The sequence below is a fragment of the Mastomys coucha genome, unplaced genomic scaffold (genome assembly GCF_008632895.1).
Source record: "Mastomys coucha isolate ucsf_1 unplaced genomic scaffold, UCSF_Mcou_1 pScaffold7, whole genome shotgun sequence".
Lineage (NCBI taxonomy): Eukaryota > Metazoa > Chordata > Mammalia > Rodentia > Muridae > Mastomys > Mastomys coucha.
Genome location: NW_022196913.1, coordinates 51,073,119 through 51,087,123, shown reverse-complemented (window position 1 = coordinate 51,087,123; position 14,005 = coordinate 51,073,119).

Sequence of the window (14,005 nt, the reverse complement as noted above, 5' to 3'; positions counted from 1 at the left end):
AGAGAGAGAGAGAGAGAGAGAGAGAGAGAGCTCTTAAGCACACACCAGACCATTTGAGACTTTTTAGGAAAAAATACAATGATGTGCGCCTTTGTTAAGGATTTAAGGAAATCCATTGCCTTGGGTGACTTCAGTGGACAGAAACAAAAGGACTAGGAAGTGAACTGCCTCTTAGAGAAGGGAAGGCAGTGTTTACTAAGGAGGGAGAAGAAGGCAGTTCTGTCATGCCAAGAAGCCAGGATGGAAGAAGGCACTCCTAGAAGGCAGACACTAATTGTGGGATGCCTAATCTTCCCCACAGACTTGTGAGGGTACTGTTAGTCCCAATTCTAGGATAAAGAAACCGCCACGGACTCAGAGTCAGAGAGACAATAAGTTGCTAGGCCAGGAGCCCAGCCCAGGGAAAATGCTGAGAGGAACCAGCAAGAGCGGCTTGCTCTTCCAGCCCATGGAAACTGACAGATACTAACACTCACCGTTACTTTTCTTGCCTTAACTTTTTTGCAAGGAAATGAGAAGAGAAAAGAGGCAGATGTGGAGCACTCATTAGGAGGAGCTATGTGGAGAGGAACGGCTTTGTGTGTCTGCATTGCTGAGCGCTGGCTGCTCTGTGGGAAGCCCTAAGCCGGGCTGTAGAACCCCAGCCAACCGCAGCCAGCCAGTGCCCAGTTGGCAGAAGTTGGCGGAGGCTCAAAGGAGAAGGGCCAAGGGAAAGCCTTGGCTGGAAAACCACAGTTACCAGAAGCAAACATGCATGATTGTTCTCAATCTTTCTGCTGTCCCCGCTGGTCCACTCAAGCTGAATCGCCAGGTACACCAGCAAAAGCTGAGTGCCATAGCCACTGAGAGAAGCAGAGAGCGAGCTGGCTTGTCAGCAACACAAAGACCGATTTCTCTGATCCTTAGTTCTTTAGAGTGGAAAATCTAACCAGAAGAAAATAAGTGGTCATTGATGTTCTCAGGATAAATCTTGTCTAACTGGCAAGGCACACAATAACTCCCAGGCAGAGGATGTTTGGACTCTATTCCTCCTTTCAAAGGCCCCTGGGCCAGCTGGAGGCTACACAAGGGTCCCTACTCAGGCCAGCCAGCAGGGAATTGAAGTAATCTAATTTTAATTGTGTGACAAGAGCATGAAGAATCATTTAAAAGTCTGTCAGAGGGAAAGATGACTCCAGTCTGCCAGAAGTCCTTAGATGGAAATAAAGAAACCCACAGGCTCAATGCTATGTTTGGGTGCTTAAAAAAAGTAAGACCTCACATAATAAACAGATTGTCTGTGATTGATGTCGAGATAGGCTGAGAGGAACACCCCAGCTCTGTTACTTAGGGGTGAAGGCACCAAGCAGCTGTCTCCTTGGGCTCAACAGCCTTGTAAAGATAAGAATATTGTCTTCTATTTTTCCTGAAATGAAAAGAGAGCGATTTGTAGATTCTACCCTGAAACAAATGGTTTGTAAAATACTTTCCCCCTGTGTTATCCAATGATAACTTCATAGGGCTTCACAAATAAGACTTTAAGAAAAGTTCTTAGTTTTAGGTGAACAAGTACAGATTTCTGATATTCCTGTTTAATTTGCTGGTTTAATTTACTTGTGTAAACAAAAATAAATACCTTTTTGTTTGAAGTAAAGAAGTACTTTAAAACCATTTATTTATTTCTAGTGCTGGAATTCAAACTTAGGGTCACACATACATGAGTCACTTGCCCTACTATGGAGTTATATCGCCAGGTTCCAAGCAGCAGTATTTTAAAATTCTCAAAGTTTCAAGGCAAGAGACTAGAGTCCTCTTAAATCAGTCAGCCTTGACCACAGCGTCTTTGGGAACTGGGGCTGTTGGGTAGACAGAGAAAGTCTATAGAGAGTTGTCAGCATCAACGGAATGAATACGGCGGCTTCAAAATGTGGTAGGTTTTTTAAATAAAGTGCCATCTTTCTAAAAGTTTGGAGGGAATTTTGTCCAGAGCTCTAGTTTAGGTCAAAGTAGCAAAACTGACTGAAAACTTTGTCACAGAGTTTCTGAACCCAGATATTACCTACCTGCCAGGAAGAAAGCTATTCTAAAGAAACATGTGTGTTTCTTTGGCTCTGAGACTATGTCTTCAAAAAATAGGAATTTCCCATGTAAAACCGTGTCAGGAGAAAGAAAAGTCTGGTGCTTGCCAGATGAGGAGCTGTCTCCAGACAGTTTCACACCATTCTGATACCTTGTTAGAACACCTGGCTGGACCCTGTGGAACACAGAGAATGTGGCTGTAGCTCAGTGGTAGACAGGACCACAGCTTGACTAGGACCACTGAGTTCTGCATGTCCATGGACCCACTACTGAACCGAAACCTCAACAAGATCTTCAGGATGGACTTGGGAGGGAGATGGGGGATCTTGTGTTTCTAGCCCCCTTACCCCATCCCAATGTGGCCACATTGAATAACTCTGCCCTTTCTGGTTTTTTTTTTCACTCTTATATATGTATGTATGTATGTATGTATGTATGTGTATGTGTGCCTGTATGTATGTATGTGTGTGTGTATGTATGTATGTATGTATGCATATTTATTTATTTATTTGTTTACTTATTGAGGGAAGGTTGTTGAACCTGCCTTATTGTGGCCATCAGTACCCAAACTCTGACCCTGAGCTCTGATAACAACATCACTGTGGACAGCTTTGAAAACAGATGCAGAATCCCTCTAGCTTCTAATATTATGCTTCCTCTCACCTTGCTGCTCTCATGGGATGGGACAGGGACCTCTGTCAGTTGATATAAGAAGCCACACACTTCCCTTTCTGGTAGTTTGTCCATCAGGGAGGATAGCAGATAGCCCACCCCTTCCACTTATTCACCCTGTACCCTGAGCTAGCGGGGTAAGCAACAAATGACCCTCATGTGCTTAGTGGCTTAACAGGACAAAAGTGAGGTTCTCACCTGGGCCACAACCTAAATAAGCAGGCTGTCCTTAAGGGTTGTCACCTAAACGGTGATTTGGAGTCTGGGCTGGTCTCGATGTCCTGAGATTCTGGATGCAGTCTCTATCTCAGGGCATGCCAGTCGACGTACAAAGCACAAGAAAGGAAAGGATCCATAAAAGAGTGCCTTGCTATGCATTTGTGCCAACTTCTAAGTGACGAATGTCTTGCTGTTGAAGTGAACCATGAAAGTGGAGTCATGTAGCCTTGACTCACCTGTGAGGAACGGGGGCATGTGGGAGGGTCTCACCAGTGCCAGGGCAACATTAACAGACTCTGATTTTAAGCAGGTTGACACACTGTCCTCTTTCATTCTTGTCTCTGGTTATTTTGACCAGTGGTTCTCAACCTTCCTAATGCTGCAACCCTTTAATACAGTTCTTCATGCTGTGGTGACCCCAACCATAAAATCATTTTCATTGTTACATTGTAGCTATAATTTTGCTGCCGTTATGAATTGTAATGTAAATATTCGTGTCTTTTGATGGTCTTAGGAGACCCCTGTGAAAGGGCTGCTTGATCCACAAAGGGGTCGTGACCCACAAATTGAAAACCACTGATTTTTGATGCACACAGAGTTTAATTTTTCTCACAAGAGATTGAGTTAGTGCAAGATAGATCTGGCCTAGTTAAATTCGTTTTCTTTTCTCTTATGGTACCAAAAAAAATTGACTATTCAAATATATATAGTAATTCTTGGCAGCTTATGAATAGACATTTACATGAATGTGTGGTATTTTGGCCCAAGAGCTCTGCATCTAATTTACAAGGGAAGCAGAAAGTCCCTGGGTGGGCCTGGAACTTCCAAATCTCATATACTTGGGGCCAGTGTCAAAGATCGACTCGGGAACAAATCAAAGTACTTAAAAGGCAGCGTAATCCTCTTGGATGTCTCAGAGAATCTCAGGAGAGATTCCCTTCACTGTTCGTAGTGACACTTGGCCATGCCCTCTTTCTCATCTCTTGAATCCTCCCCCACACCACAGGCAGCTAGCACAGTTTTCTGCTATCTTCTCTTTCTTCCTAGTTCAGCATCTAGGCAATCGGTCTTCAAGGCTGGGAGCATATGGGAAGAGAGTGAAAACCAAGAAGACAAATACAAAATGATCCAGAGTGATGGGGTAGGAGAGAAGGCTCCGAGTACCATGCATTCACAACCTGTGCCCCATCCCACTTGCTGGCCTGGCAACCCTGTGGGAGCGCCTGGTACACTCCTGACACTTAGTCGACTCTTCCTTAGCACTTCTTTATTGACACACCATACCACTTGGCATGAAATTACAGCAAGGCAGAGACAGAGGTCATTTTAAAAAGGAAATGAGAGAATTGTCTCAGCAGGGAAAAAAAAGGATTTATTTCTTATGCAACCAGGAAGGAAAACACAAGTTAACATTCAGGGTTGTGGGTGAAAGAGAAATGTCCCCCATAGGCGCATGTATGTGAACACCTGATGCCCAGTTGGCAGTGCTGTTAGCGAAGGTTATGGAACTTTTTTTTGTTGTTTTTTTTTCGAGACAGGGTTTCTCTATGTAGCCTTGGCCGACCTGGAACTCACTCTGTAGACCAGGCTGGCCTCGAACTCAGAAATCCGCCTGCCTCTGCCTCCCAAGTGCTGGGATTAAAGGCGTGCGCCACCATCGCCCGGTTGTTATGGAACTTTTAAGAACCTTGCTGGAGGAAGTATGTTACTGGGGCAGGCTTTAAAGAGTTTATGGCCTGGTCCATTCTTCCTGTTCTCAATCTGCTCCCCTTGTGCAGATGAAATGTGATCCCTCTGCTTCCTGCCCAGCAGACTGGCATCAACCACTGAAGTCACAGCTTCTCTCTCTCCCAGGATGGAGTCTATTTCACTTGAACCCTAAGTCAAAATAAATACCTTCTTCTCTGTCTTGCTTTTTTGTTTGTTTGTTATTTTTTGTTTTGCTTTGTTTTTGTTCTTTTTGTTTTATTTTGTTTTGTTTTTTGAGACAGGGTTTCTCTGTGTAACCCTGGCTGTCCTGGAACTCACTCTGTAGACCAGGCTGGCCTCAAACTCAGAAATCTGCCTGCCTCTGCCTCCCAAGTGCTGGGATGAAGGGCGTGCGCCACCACTGCCCGGCTCTGTCTTGCTTTTTATCAGATATTTTATCATAGCAACAGAAAACTAAGGGATGCAGGTATCCTTAGCTCCCATTTGCTCATGATTATAGATGTGGAGTACTTTTTGATGTTTTTCCATTTTCTACCACTGTGAACATTGTCATTGCCACACAGGGACAAAAAAATCCCTCTCTCCCCCACCCCCATTGCTCATTTGAGCTGTGCATCTTCTTCTCTTGCATGGGCTTCCATGTCTGAAGTCTTCTTTTCACATATATGTTGTCAATGCACTCCTATACATATTAAACATGCAACCCCCACATCTTTACCCTCTTATTCAGCAGTTTAAAATATGTGCAGCATTTGGGAATTATTCAAAGAGCTTTAAAGTTTTTCCAAGGTTCAGATCTACCTCAAAGTGTTAAATCAGTAATTCTGGAGGGTGGGACCTGTACCCCAATGTTTTGTGTAATTCCTTGGCTGAGTGTAAATTGAAACAAGTGTTGAACCCATCCATTTCTCAGAATTTAACGGGTGTCAGAATTTCGTGACAGTGCTTGTGAAAAATACAGATTCTCCTGCTTTTCTGGAAGATTCTGACTCACCCAGATCTGTAATCTATCATGCAAGCACCCCAGGGAACTCTGATGGGTAGACTTCCCAAATTATCCTTTGGGAAAATCCCCTTGTTCAGATACTCAGGCAAGTCAGAGTGTTGAGCATCAGAACCTAGCCAAAAATTCTTCTTCTAAGAAATTTTTTATGTACTGGTGTACATAAAAATGGATAATAGTATAATGAGTGCTCTGGCCATTTATTGCCATATGACAAATCATATGTGCTGGCTAGTTTTTAAGTGAGCTTCACACAGGTTAGAGTTCTTTGGGAAGATGGAACCTTAATTGAGGCAATATCCCTACTAGACTGTGTTGCGGGCAAGCCTATGGGGGCATTTTTCTGATTGATGTGGGTAGGCCCATTCCATAGGGTTGGTTCTTTTATAAGAAATCAGGCTGAGCACGTCAGGAAGGGCAAGCCAGTAAACAGAGTCTCTCCACGGCCTCTGCATCAGCTTCTCCTACAGGTTTCTGTCTGACTTCCCTGGGTGATGAGGTGTGACCTGAGAGATGAAGTAAACCCTTCCCTCCCCATGTTGCTTTGGTTGGTGGTGTTTTATCACGGCAGTGGGAAAGCAGCAAACTTAACCCTCTGATTTATTTATTTAAACCAGCAGCAGCTACTTGTTCTGCTCATGCCCCTGCAGTTGAACTGAAGAAGCCGCCTTGAGGATGGTTTAGTTCATGACAGGCAAGGATTGTTGGACAGATGTCTCGTTCTCTTTGCGTGTATATCTCCTTATGACTGCTTTGGCTTCCTCGTAGCATGACAGCTAGTTCCGAAGAAGAAAATGTGTCAAGAGGAAGGGTTAGAAGCTGGTAGGTGCTGAGGGCCTTGGGCCAAGGAACCAGCATTACACGGCTTTCCTTTATCTACTGCTAATCAAATAGAGTTAAACAAGGGGATACACTCAGATTCAAGATATAAAAAGGAAAATACTCAGACTCATGGCTGAAAGCCCTGGCTTCTTAGAGGGGCACGTTGGATTTGTGGCCATCCTTAGTCTACTACAGTAGACTTCTATTCACTCAGCGCGGACCTCACCAACTTCACTTATATGAGTGCCCCTTTCCCATTCCTGGGGACACAAGGTCTACCTTGAGTGTCAGCCTATGTGCAGATTCCATCTTCTAGAGTTTACTTCATCCTTCACCAGTTCTGTGTGTGGTGCCCCTGCATCCCATGTCTGTTCTTCACCTGCCACACGAGCTTCAGAAATTCAGGGCTTCCAAGCTCCCCATTGCTCAGGGTATACTCCATCTGAGCAGTGGCACTTCCATCTCTGCTGCTCCTGTAACTTCCTATCTTCCTGAGCTGGGCTTATTCTTCCAATACCCTTTCTCAGCTACCAATAAATGATATGTAGCTGTACTTTAGGTTCTAATCACTCCCGCAAGCCCAGTGTCCCATTGACTAGATGGGACACTGGGTCATTCTAAGATTCCCACGCACCTGTCTCCCCTTCCTTCATTGAAATCACAGGGTCTTAGAATTTTAGAATCTTGGAACGGGGACATGGGTGGTTGCACATGCCTGTATTTTTAACACTCAGAAACCAGAGGCAGGAGAATGGGAAGTTTGAAGCCCAGCCTGAGCTACATAGTGAGTTCCAAGCTAGCTTGGGCTAGATAGTGTGACTCTATCTCAAAACACAAATAAACACACAAACACTCAGCACTCCACCCCCACAAACAAACTCAACCCACAAATGAACAAAGAAAACCAATAAAACCATCCCAATTCTGAAGTTAGAAAGGGCTATCTAGAGCACTGCCTTAGGTTTTATAGACAAGCCCATGGATTTTCCTTCCATCTATTTCCTCCCTGATGCCTTTGAATTCTGAAAACAGATTTCACTTCATATTGGGAAAAATGACTTTCCTATCTCCCCAGTCTGAACACACTTCTTCTGAGAAAGAAGTCATAAGAGGAAGGAAAACTAACTTTGTATCCCAGTAAATGGCTGCTAGGTGAAATTGGGTGGGGTGTAATAGAAAGAAACAACTCCCCGTGTTCTTCCAAGATGAGAAGAAAAACAAACTTATTTCCAAATTATCTGCGCACATTCACAGTGCCTGTACTCTTTGTGTTTGCTGCGGAGCAGCGCCGACAGCTTAATAGCTGCAAACCAACGTTGCCTCATTCCCTCCGCCTCGAGAAAGCCAGCATGCTTCAGAGACAAGGATAATGAATGTGTGGGATGGTGTCTTCCAGGGCCAAATCCAGCAATCTGAGCAAGCCGCACAATGCTTGCTTGGGAAGTGCATCATGGGTAAGGTGGTAGAAAGCTAAGCAAACAAGACAGTCTGTCCTTGGGCAGGTGGAGTCCTTCTGACCTTGGCCTTCAGCTATGTAGTCCTGAGCAGAGCCCAGTGGTCAGAAAGGGTCCTTTGTTTATGGAGAAGAGAATGAACTTAGTCTGATTTTCATCTGTGTGTGTGTGTGTGTGTGTGTGTGTGTGTGTGTGTGTACACATGTGCACCCGAGCAGGCTGCACACACGTGTCTATGCATTAGCACATGTGTGTTCAATGGTTAATGACAAGACCCCTCACCTCTCCACCCCAACACTTCCACCTCATTCTTTGAGGCAAACTCTCTCACTGAAGCTGGAGTTAACTGGTTTGGCAAGAATAGACAACAAACAAGCCCCAGAAATCCTCTGTCTTTGCTGCCCCAGTCCTAGGATTACAGGCCTTTGCTAGTATGCCTGGCTTTTATGTGGATGCTGGGAATCTAGATTCAGGTTTTCATGATAGTGAGGCAAGCACTTGACCAACTGAGCCTTCTTTCCAGTCCCTTAATCTGATGGTTACAAATTCAGGCTTAGAATAGTTTTACCCTGTAGATTTCAGTGCCTTGCCACCCAGCACAGCCTACTTTAGACCTGTAATAGTGTGTCCTGTATAATCCAAATGCCTTGAGCAGCCAGAATAAAAAGTGGCGACACCACTCATGCACAGTTCCTTGTAAAACCGATAGTATATTGAATGCACATGGTCACTGTTGAGATTGTTGGTTAGTGGACAAGAGCAGATGGACTGACTTACTCTTACATGTGAGGCACTGTGTTAGATTGGTCCTGGAGACACAAGGCCAAAGAGATATATTTCTGGATTTGCAGGGCATTGATAGACAAATCTATAATTAATTTAAATGTATTAAGTAGTATGGTCCGTGCTTTTAAAAGCACACTGTGTCATATTTTAAAAGAGCAAACTTATATCATCATTAAACATATTTATTTGTAATATTATTATTATTGTGTATAGATGTATAGATGTTGTATTCATGTGTGCAAATGCTTGTAAGTGTATGGGTGTATATGGAGACCAGAGGGAATGCCTTGAGTGTTGTTCTTCGGGAGCAATTCACCTTGTTTTTAACATATTTCTTAGATGTCTCTCACTTGTCTGGAACTTGCCAAATAGGCTCACCTGATTGGTCAGTAAACCCCAGGGATCCACCTGTCTTGTCCCTCCCACCCCTTGCTTGGACTTACAAGCACATGCCATCACACCTGGCATTTTTGTTTTTTGGGATTTTTTTGTTGGTAGGTTGGTTTTGTTTTTGACATGGTTTGACACTGATGGAATTCAGGTCCTCATGTTGGTAAGGAAGCACTTCATTGATCCAGCTGTCTCCTCCAGTCCTAGACTTCCCACCCCCCATTAAATATTTTTTTTTCTGTCTATGGTCATATGATCCTGAGTGCATCCTTTCTTGTTTTATGGCTGAAGCCAAGAAGGCTTGGACCCAGTTAATACTTAGGAGGGAAGAATTTCATTCTATTTCAGACTTGAGCCTTGGCCTATCTTGTCTTATGGCAGAAGCCAAGAAGGCTTGGGTTCAGTTGGTACTTAGATGGTTGGAAGCATTTCATTCTATTTCAGACTTGGGCCTTAGGGATCAAAACTCTCAAGAAGAATCTCCTCAGCACATCCCTGCGGGCTCCTCTGTTATTTTTATGCTATAGACTCAGGAGCAAAGCCCTCCCATGCCGGGAAGGGACGCTGGCTACATATCCCTTTTCTGATCTGCCTTTGAAGCCTGTGTCATGTTACTGCCTGTTCTGTTATATATAATGTGCAGCTGTTCAGGTCCTGAGAGTGGGGAAGGTCACTCATATAAATAGGATCACACAGCAAAGAGGAGCACGCTGCCAGGGTGGTTGGAAGCAACAGGTCTCTTCCACAAATGGCAGTCACTACTATAGACAAGGAGTCTTAGGGTTTTTCACTTCTTCTTCTTCTTTTTTTTTTTTTTGAGACAGGGTTTCTCTGTGTAGCCCTGGCTGTCCTGGAACTCACTCTGGAGACCAGGCTGGTCTCGAACTCAGAAATCCACCTGCCTCTGCCTCCCAAGTGCTGGAATTAAAGACATGTACCGCCACCCCCTGGTGGGTTTTTCACTTCTTAGGCATTATAAGTAGGAAGCATGAGAGGGGTTGTGGAAACAGACTGAGGTGGAGAAAAATTTGGAAAGGCAATTCCTTTGCTTGGCTATGACCTAAGACTGCTTTAGTATTTCCATGGTTCAAATCCTTAGACATGACCAGAAAAAAAAATTGTATCCAGAAGCAAGCTCATCAGAATTGGCATCAGGGAATAGCCATCTGCAGGCTGACAGAGAAGTCAGAAGAGCCACCCTGCCAGTCTCCTGATCTAGAAGAAATAGGTTTCTGGCTTTTAAGCCAGTCCATTGACCTGGCCTGCAGGTCACGTTATTCGGGGGAACAAGGAGGGTCACAACCTGTGAATGAAGAATGGGGGAGAGAGAGGCAACAGGACTCAAGGAAGCATTGCTTGTCAAGAGCCGTTTACTTAGTGCAGCCGAGCATATTTAAAGCAAAAATCTTGGAGGGGAGGGGGAGAGGAAGGAGGGAGATGGAGGGTTAGAAACTCTTCTGGGGTTGAGCTCCGGTGTGACAGGTGAGGAGGGGGTAGATGACAGGTGGAGAGGGGGTGGATTTCCGTGAATGTTCTTTTCCCAGGGCCAAGCCAGATCCTTGTGATTGTCAGGCAGGATGTTAATCTCAGGGTTCTCAATTAGCTGGGGCAGGATATTTATCTCAGGGCTCTCATGGTTCCCAACAGTCCATGATATTTTATTACAGCAGCTATAGCAGACTAATACATCCTTCCTAGAAGTGTGGGGCTGATGAAGCAGGAGGAAACAAAATCCATTTCTGAGATATTCTCCCTTGGCTGGCCCTTCTGAGGATTTGCAAATCAGTGTGATGGTACCCAAATGATTGAGACACAACTAAAACAGTTACTGTTAACTAGCCCCTCATTGGCCATGCCTGTAGGTGGCCAGACAAAGCAGAGACACTGTCAGGAGGAGCACCAGAAAATCCCCATCATGTATGGTATGGCATGAGGAGATCTTGACATGGAATGATCAGACACACTAAGCCAAACTCAGTGTGATTCCACTTAGGTGAGAAACTTAGACCAGGAAAAAGCAACGAGGCAGAAAGCAGAATGAACTTCCCAGGAGCTAGGGGAGAGAGCAAAGGAGAGATATGATTATCTAATTGGTATGATAATGGGTTGGCTAATTTTGATTGCCAAGTTGATTGGCTTAAGATATACCCATTATATGTTCTGAGGAGTGGCTAGAAAAAAGTCCTAATGTCAAGCTGTGGCCTCTACCTGTGTCCATGTCTGCACACACTTCCACACACATGCATTCAATACACACCAGAAAAAAAGAAAGATGAGAGAAAGAAAAGGAAAAGAAATATGAAGACAGTGTTGGGAAAAAAGAAAAAAGGAAAAGGAAGCATTCAAAAGGTAGCCTTCAAGTTCAAGTAGGTCAAACGGTGGCACGTGTCTGCCCTCTCACTACTCAAGGGGCTGAGGCAGGAGGTTTATTGTGAGGTTGAGGCCAGTCTGGGCTATATAATGAGATTCTGTATCATGAAAAAAAGATCTTTTTTTTGTATCTTTAAAAAAAGAAAGAAAAAAGGAAGGAAGGAAATAAAGAAAGAAGGAAGAAGGAGAGAGAGAGACAGAGAGACACAGAGAGGGAATCAGTCAGGTAATTTTTGACTGCCAGGTAGAAGAAATTATAGAGTGACCACAGAGACAATGGCGGAAGCTGAAGAGATGAAGAAGCGAGGCACAGAAGGGAGAATCAGGTCTGCCCGTCTAAAAGATGATGAAGAGCCGAGAGAATGGAGTCAGCTCCACCGTTGGTCAGAAGACAAACCAGTTCAATGTAATAAAAAGAGAATCAGCAGGCCACTGTGATAAAAACAACACCCAACACCCAAACAAGTCTTTAGCCAGAGGGAAAAAAGAAACGAAAGACTCCTTTGTTTCAATTATCCATTGTTACACAACAACTCTAAAAATGCTTACTTAAAATAATAGTGGTCTATTGTCTTTAAACACATTTCTATTGGTTGGTTGGGCATGCTCCAGATGGCTGAGAAGCCCAAGCAGGGTACCAAGCTATTGCTAGTAAGATTCTCCAAAGCTGATTTTCCTGCCTCACGGGTCCACTTCCGACCACACCCCGATGTAGATGTATCTCTATCTTCAGACTGTTACTGGGGGAACATTTTCTCTGGCAGGAGAGACTAAGCAATGTAAGGCAGCCTTCTGTCCCTACAGTAGAATACAAGCGCTAAGTAAGTCATATAGGAGAGACTTATTTTGGCTCCTGGTTTTGGAAGTTTGAGGCTGTGACTCAGGAGGCTCATTGTCTTCAGGTGACTGGTGAGCTCAAGACAAAGCGAAACAATTCACCTCATGACCAAGAAGTAAAAGAGAGGGGGACGGTTCTGGATTTCACAGTTCCCCAATTGCACCAGCCTGGGACCAGACCCTTCAGTGTATGGGCCTTAGGGAACACCTAACTAGAACACAGCACTGAGAGGAAGAAATGACTTCATTTTATGACTAAGCAAGTTGCAGTCACATAAACCGCCATTAGAGCGTACTGAGCAGTTCCAGCCCACGCCTCTGGTTACCAGCTGTATATCTCATCATGTTCTGCTAATGAAGACCAACTGACACAGTCACTATTATGGATGGGCGTCTTTCTAGTCACAGCTGTAAGTGTCCCTAAACTGATTATCCTTTTCCTTCTCATCTTGGAAGTTACTACAAACAACCATTGCTATCAATTCATTATTGCCTGATTAAGTTTGCCTCCCCCCCCCAAGTTCATGTGCTGAAATTCCAGCCCACAGTGGATAGTTTCGGGAGGTGGTGACCTTTGGGAAATGATCAGGTTGTGAGAGTTAAGCTCTTATGAATGAGATCAGGGCCTTTCCGGAGGAGAATTCACCCTACCTACTGTGAGAAGGTAGCTAGGAAAAGCAATTAGCTCTCATCCAACAAGGCTGCCGCCAGCTGCGGCGGGAATGACCCTGGTCTTCTCAGCTTCCGGACATGAGATAGAAACTTCTTTCATTTACATGCTGCCTAGTTAGTGATTTTTTTTTATTGCGGACCTGTAAGTAAATTATTTCAACATATAAAAATATGGGCTATACTTTTAATAGTTTCCAATAAAATGTTCCTCCTTGTACACACTGCTCATGCAGGGGACCTTGGGTTCAGTTTCCAGCTCCCATATGGTGGTTCACAGCAGCCTATAACTCTAGTTCCAGAGGATCTAACACTCTCTTCTAACCCTTGTAGAAACAAGGCATTCGCTTGGTGCACATGTGGGCAAAAACACTCATACACATAAAATAAAACAGATCTTTTAAAAATTAAAAAAAGAAAGGCTATGCATAACTAATAATGCAAATGAAAATTAGTTTCTAGTATGTACACTGGGGGGGCCCTATAGAATGTACCAGAGACCTGGGAGATGGGAGACTCTCAGGACTCAAAGGAATGCCCTACAGTGGGGAGAGGGAGCTTGTAGAGCCCACCTCCAGTAGAAAGACAAGGCATCGGGTCCCGAGAGATGGCTCAGTGCTTAAGAGCACTGACTACTCTTCCAAAGGTCTTGAGTTCAATTTCCAGCAACCACATGGCGACTCACAACCACCCATAATGAGATCTGATGCCCTCTTCTGGTGTGTCTGAAGACAACTGCAGTGTACTCATACACATAAAATAAATAAATAAATCTTTAAAAAAAAAAAGGAAAAAGAAAAGACAGGGCATCAAGTGGAGGGATGGGGTTGTCATCCCACAATCAAAAACTCTGATCCAGAATTGTTCCTGTCTAAAAGAACTGCAGGGACAAAAACGGAAAAGAGCCTGAGGGAAAGGAGGTCCAGGGACCAGCCCAAATTGGGATCCAGCTCAAGGGGACGTTCCAAGGTCTGACACTATTACTGATGCTATGGTGTGCTTACAGACAGGAGCC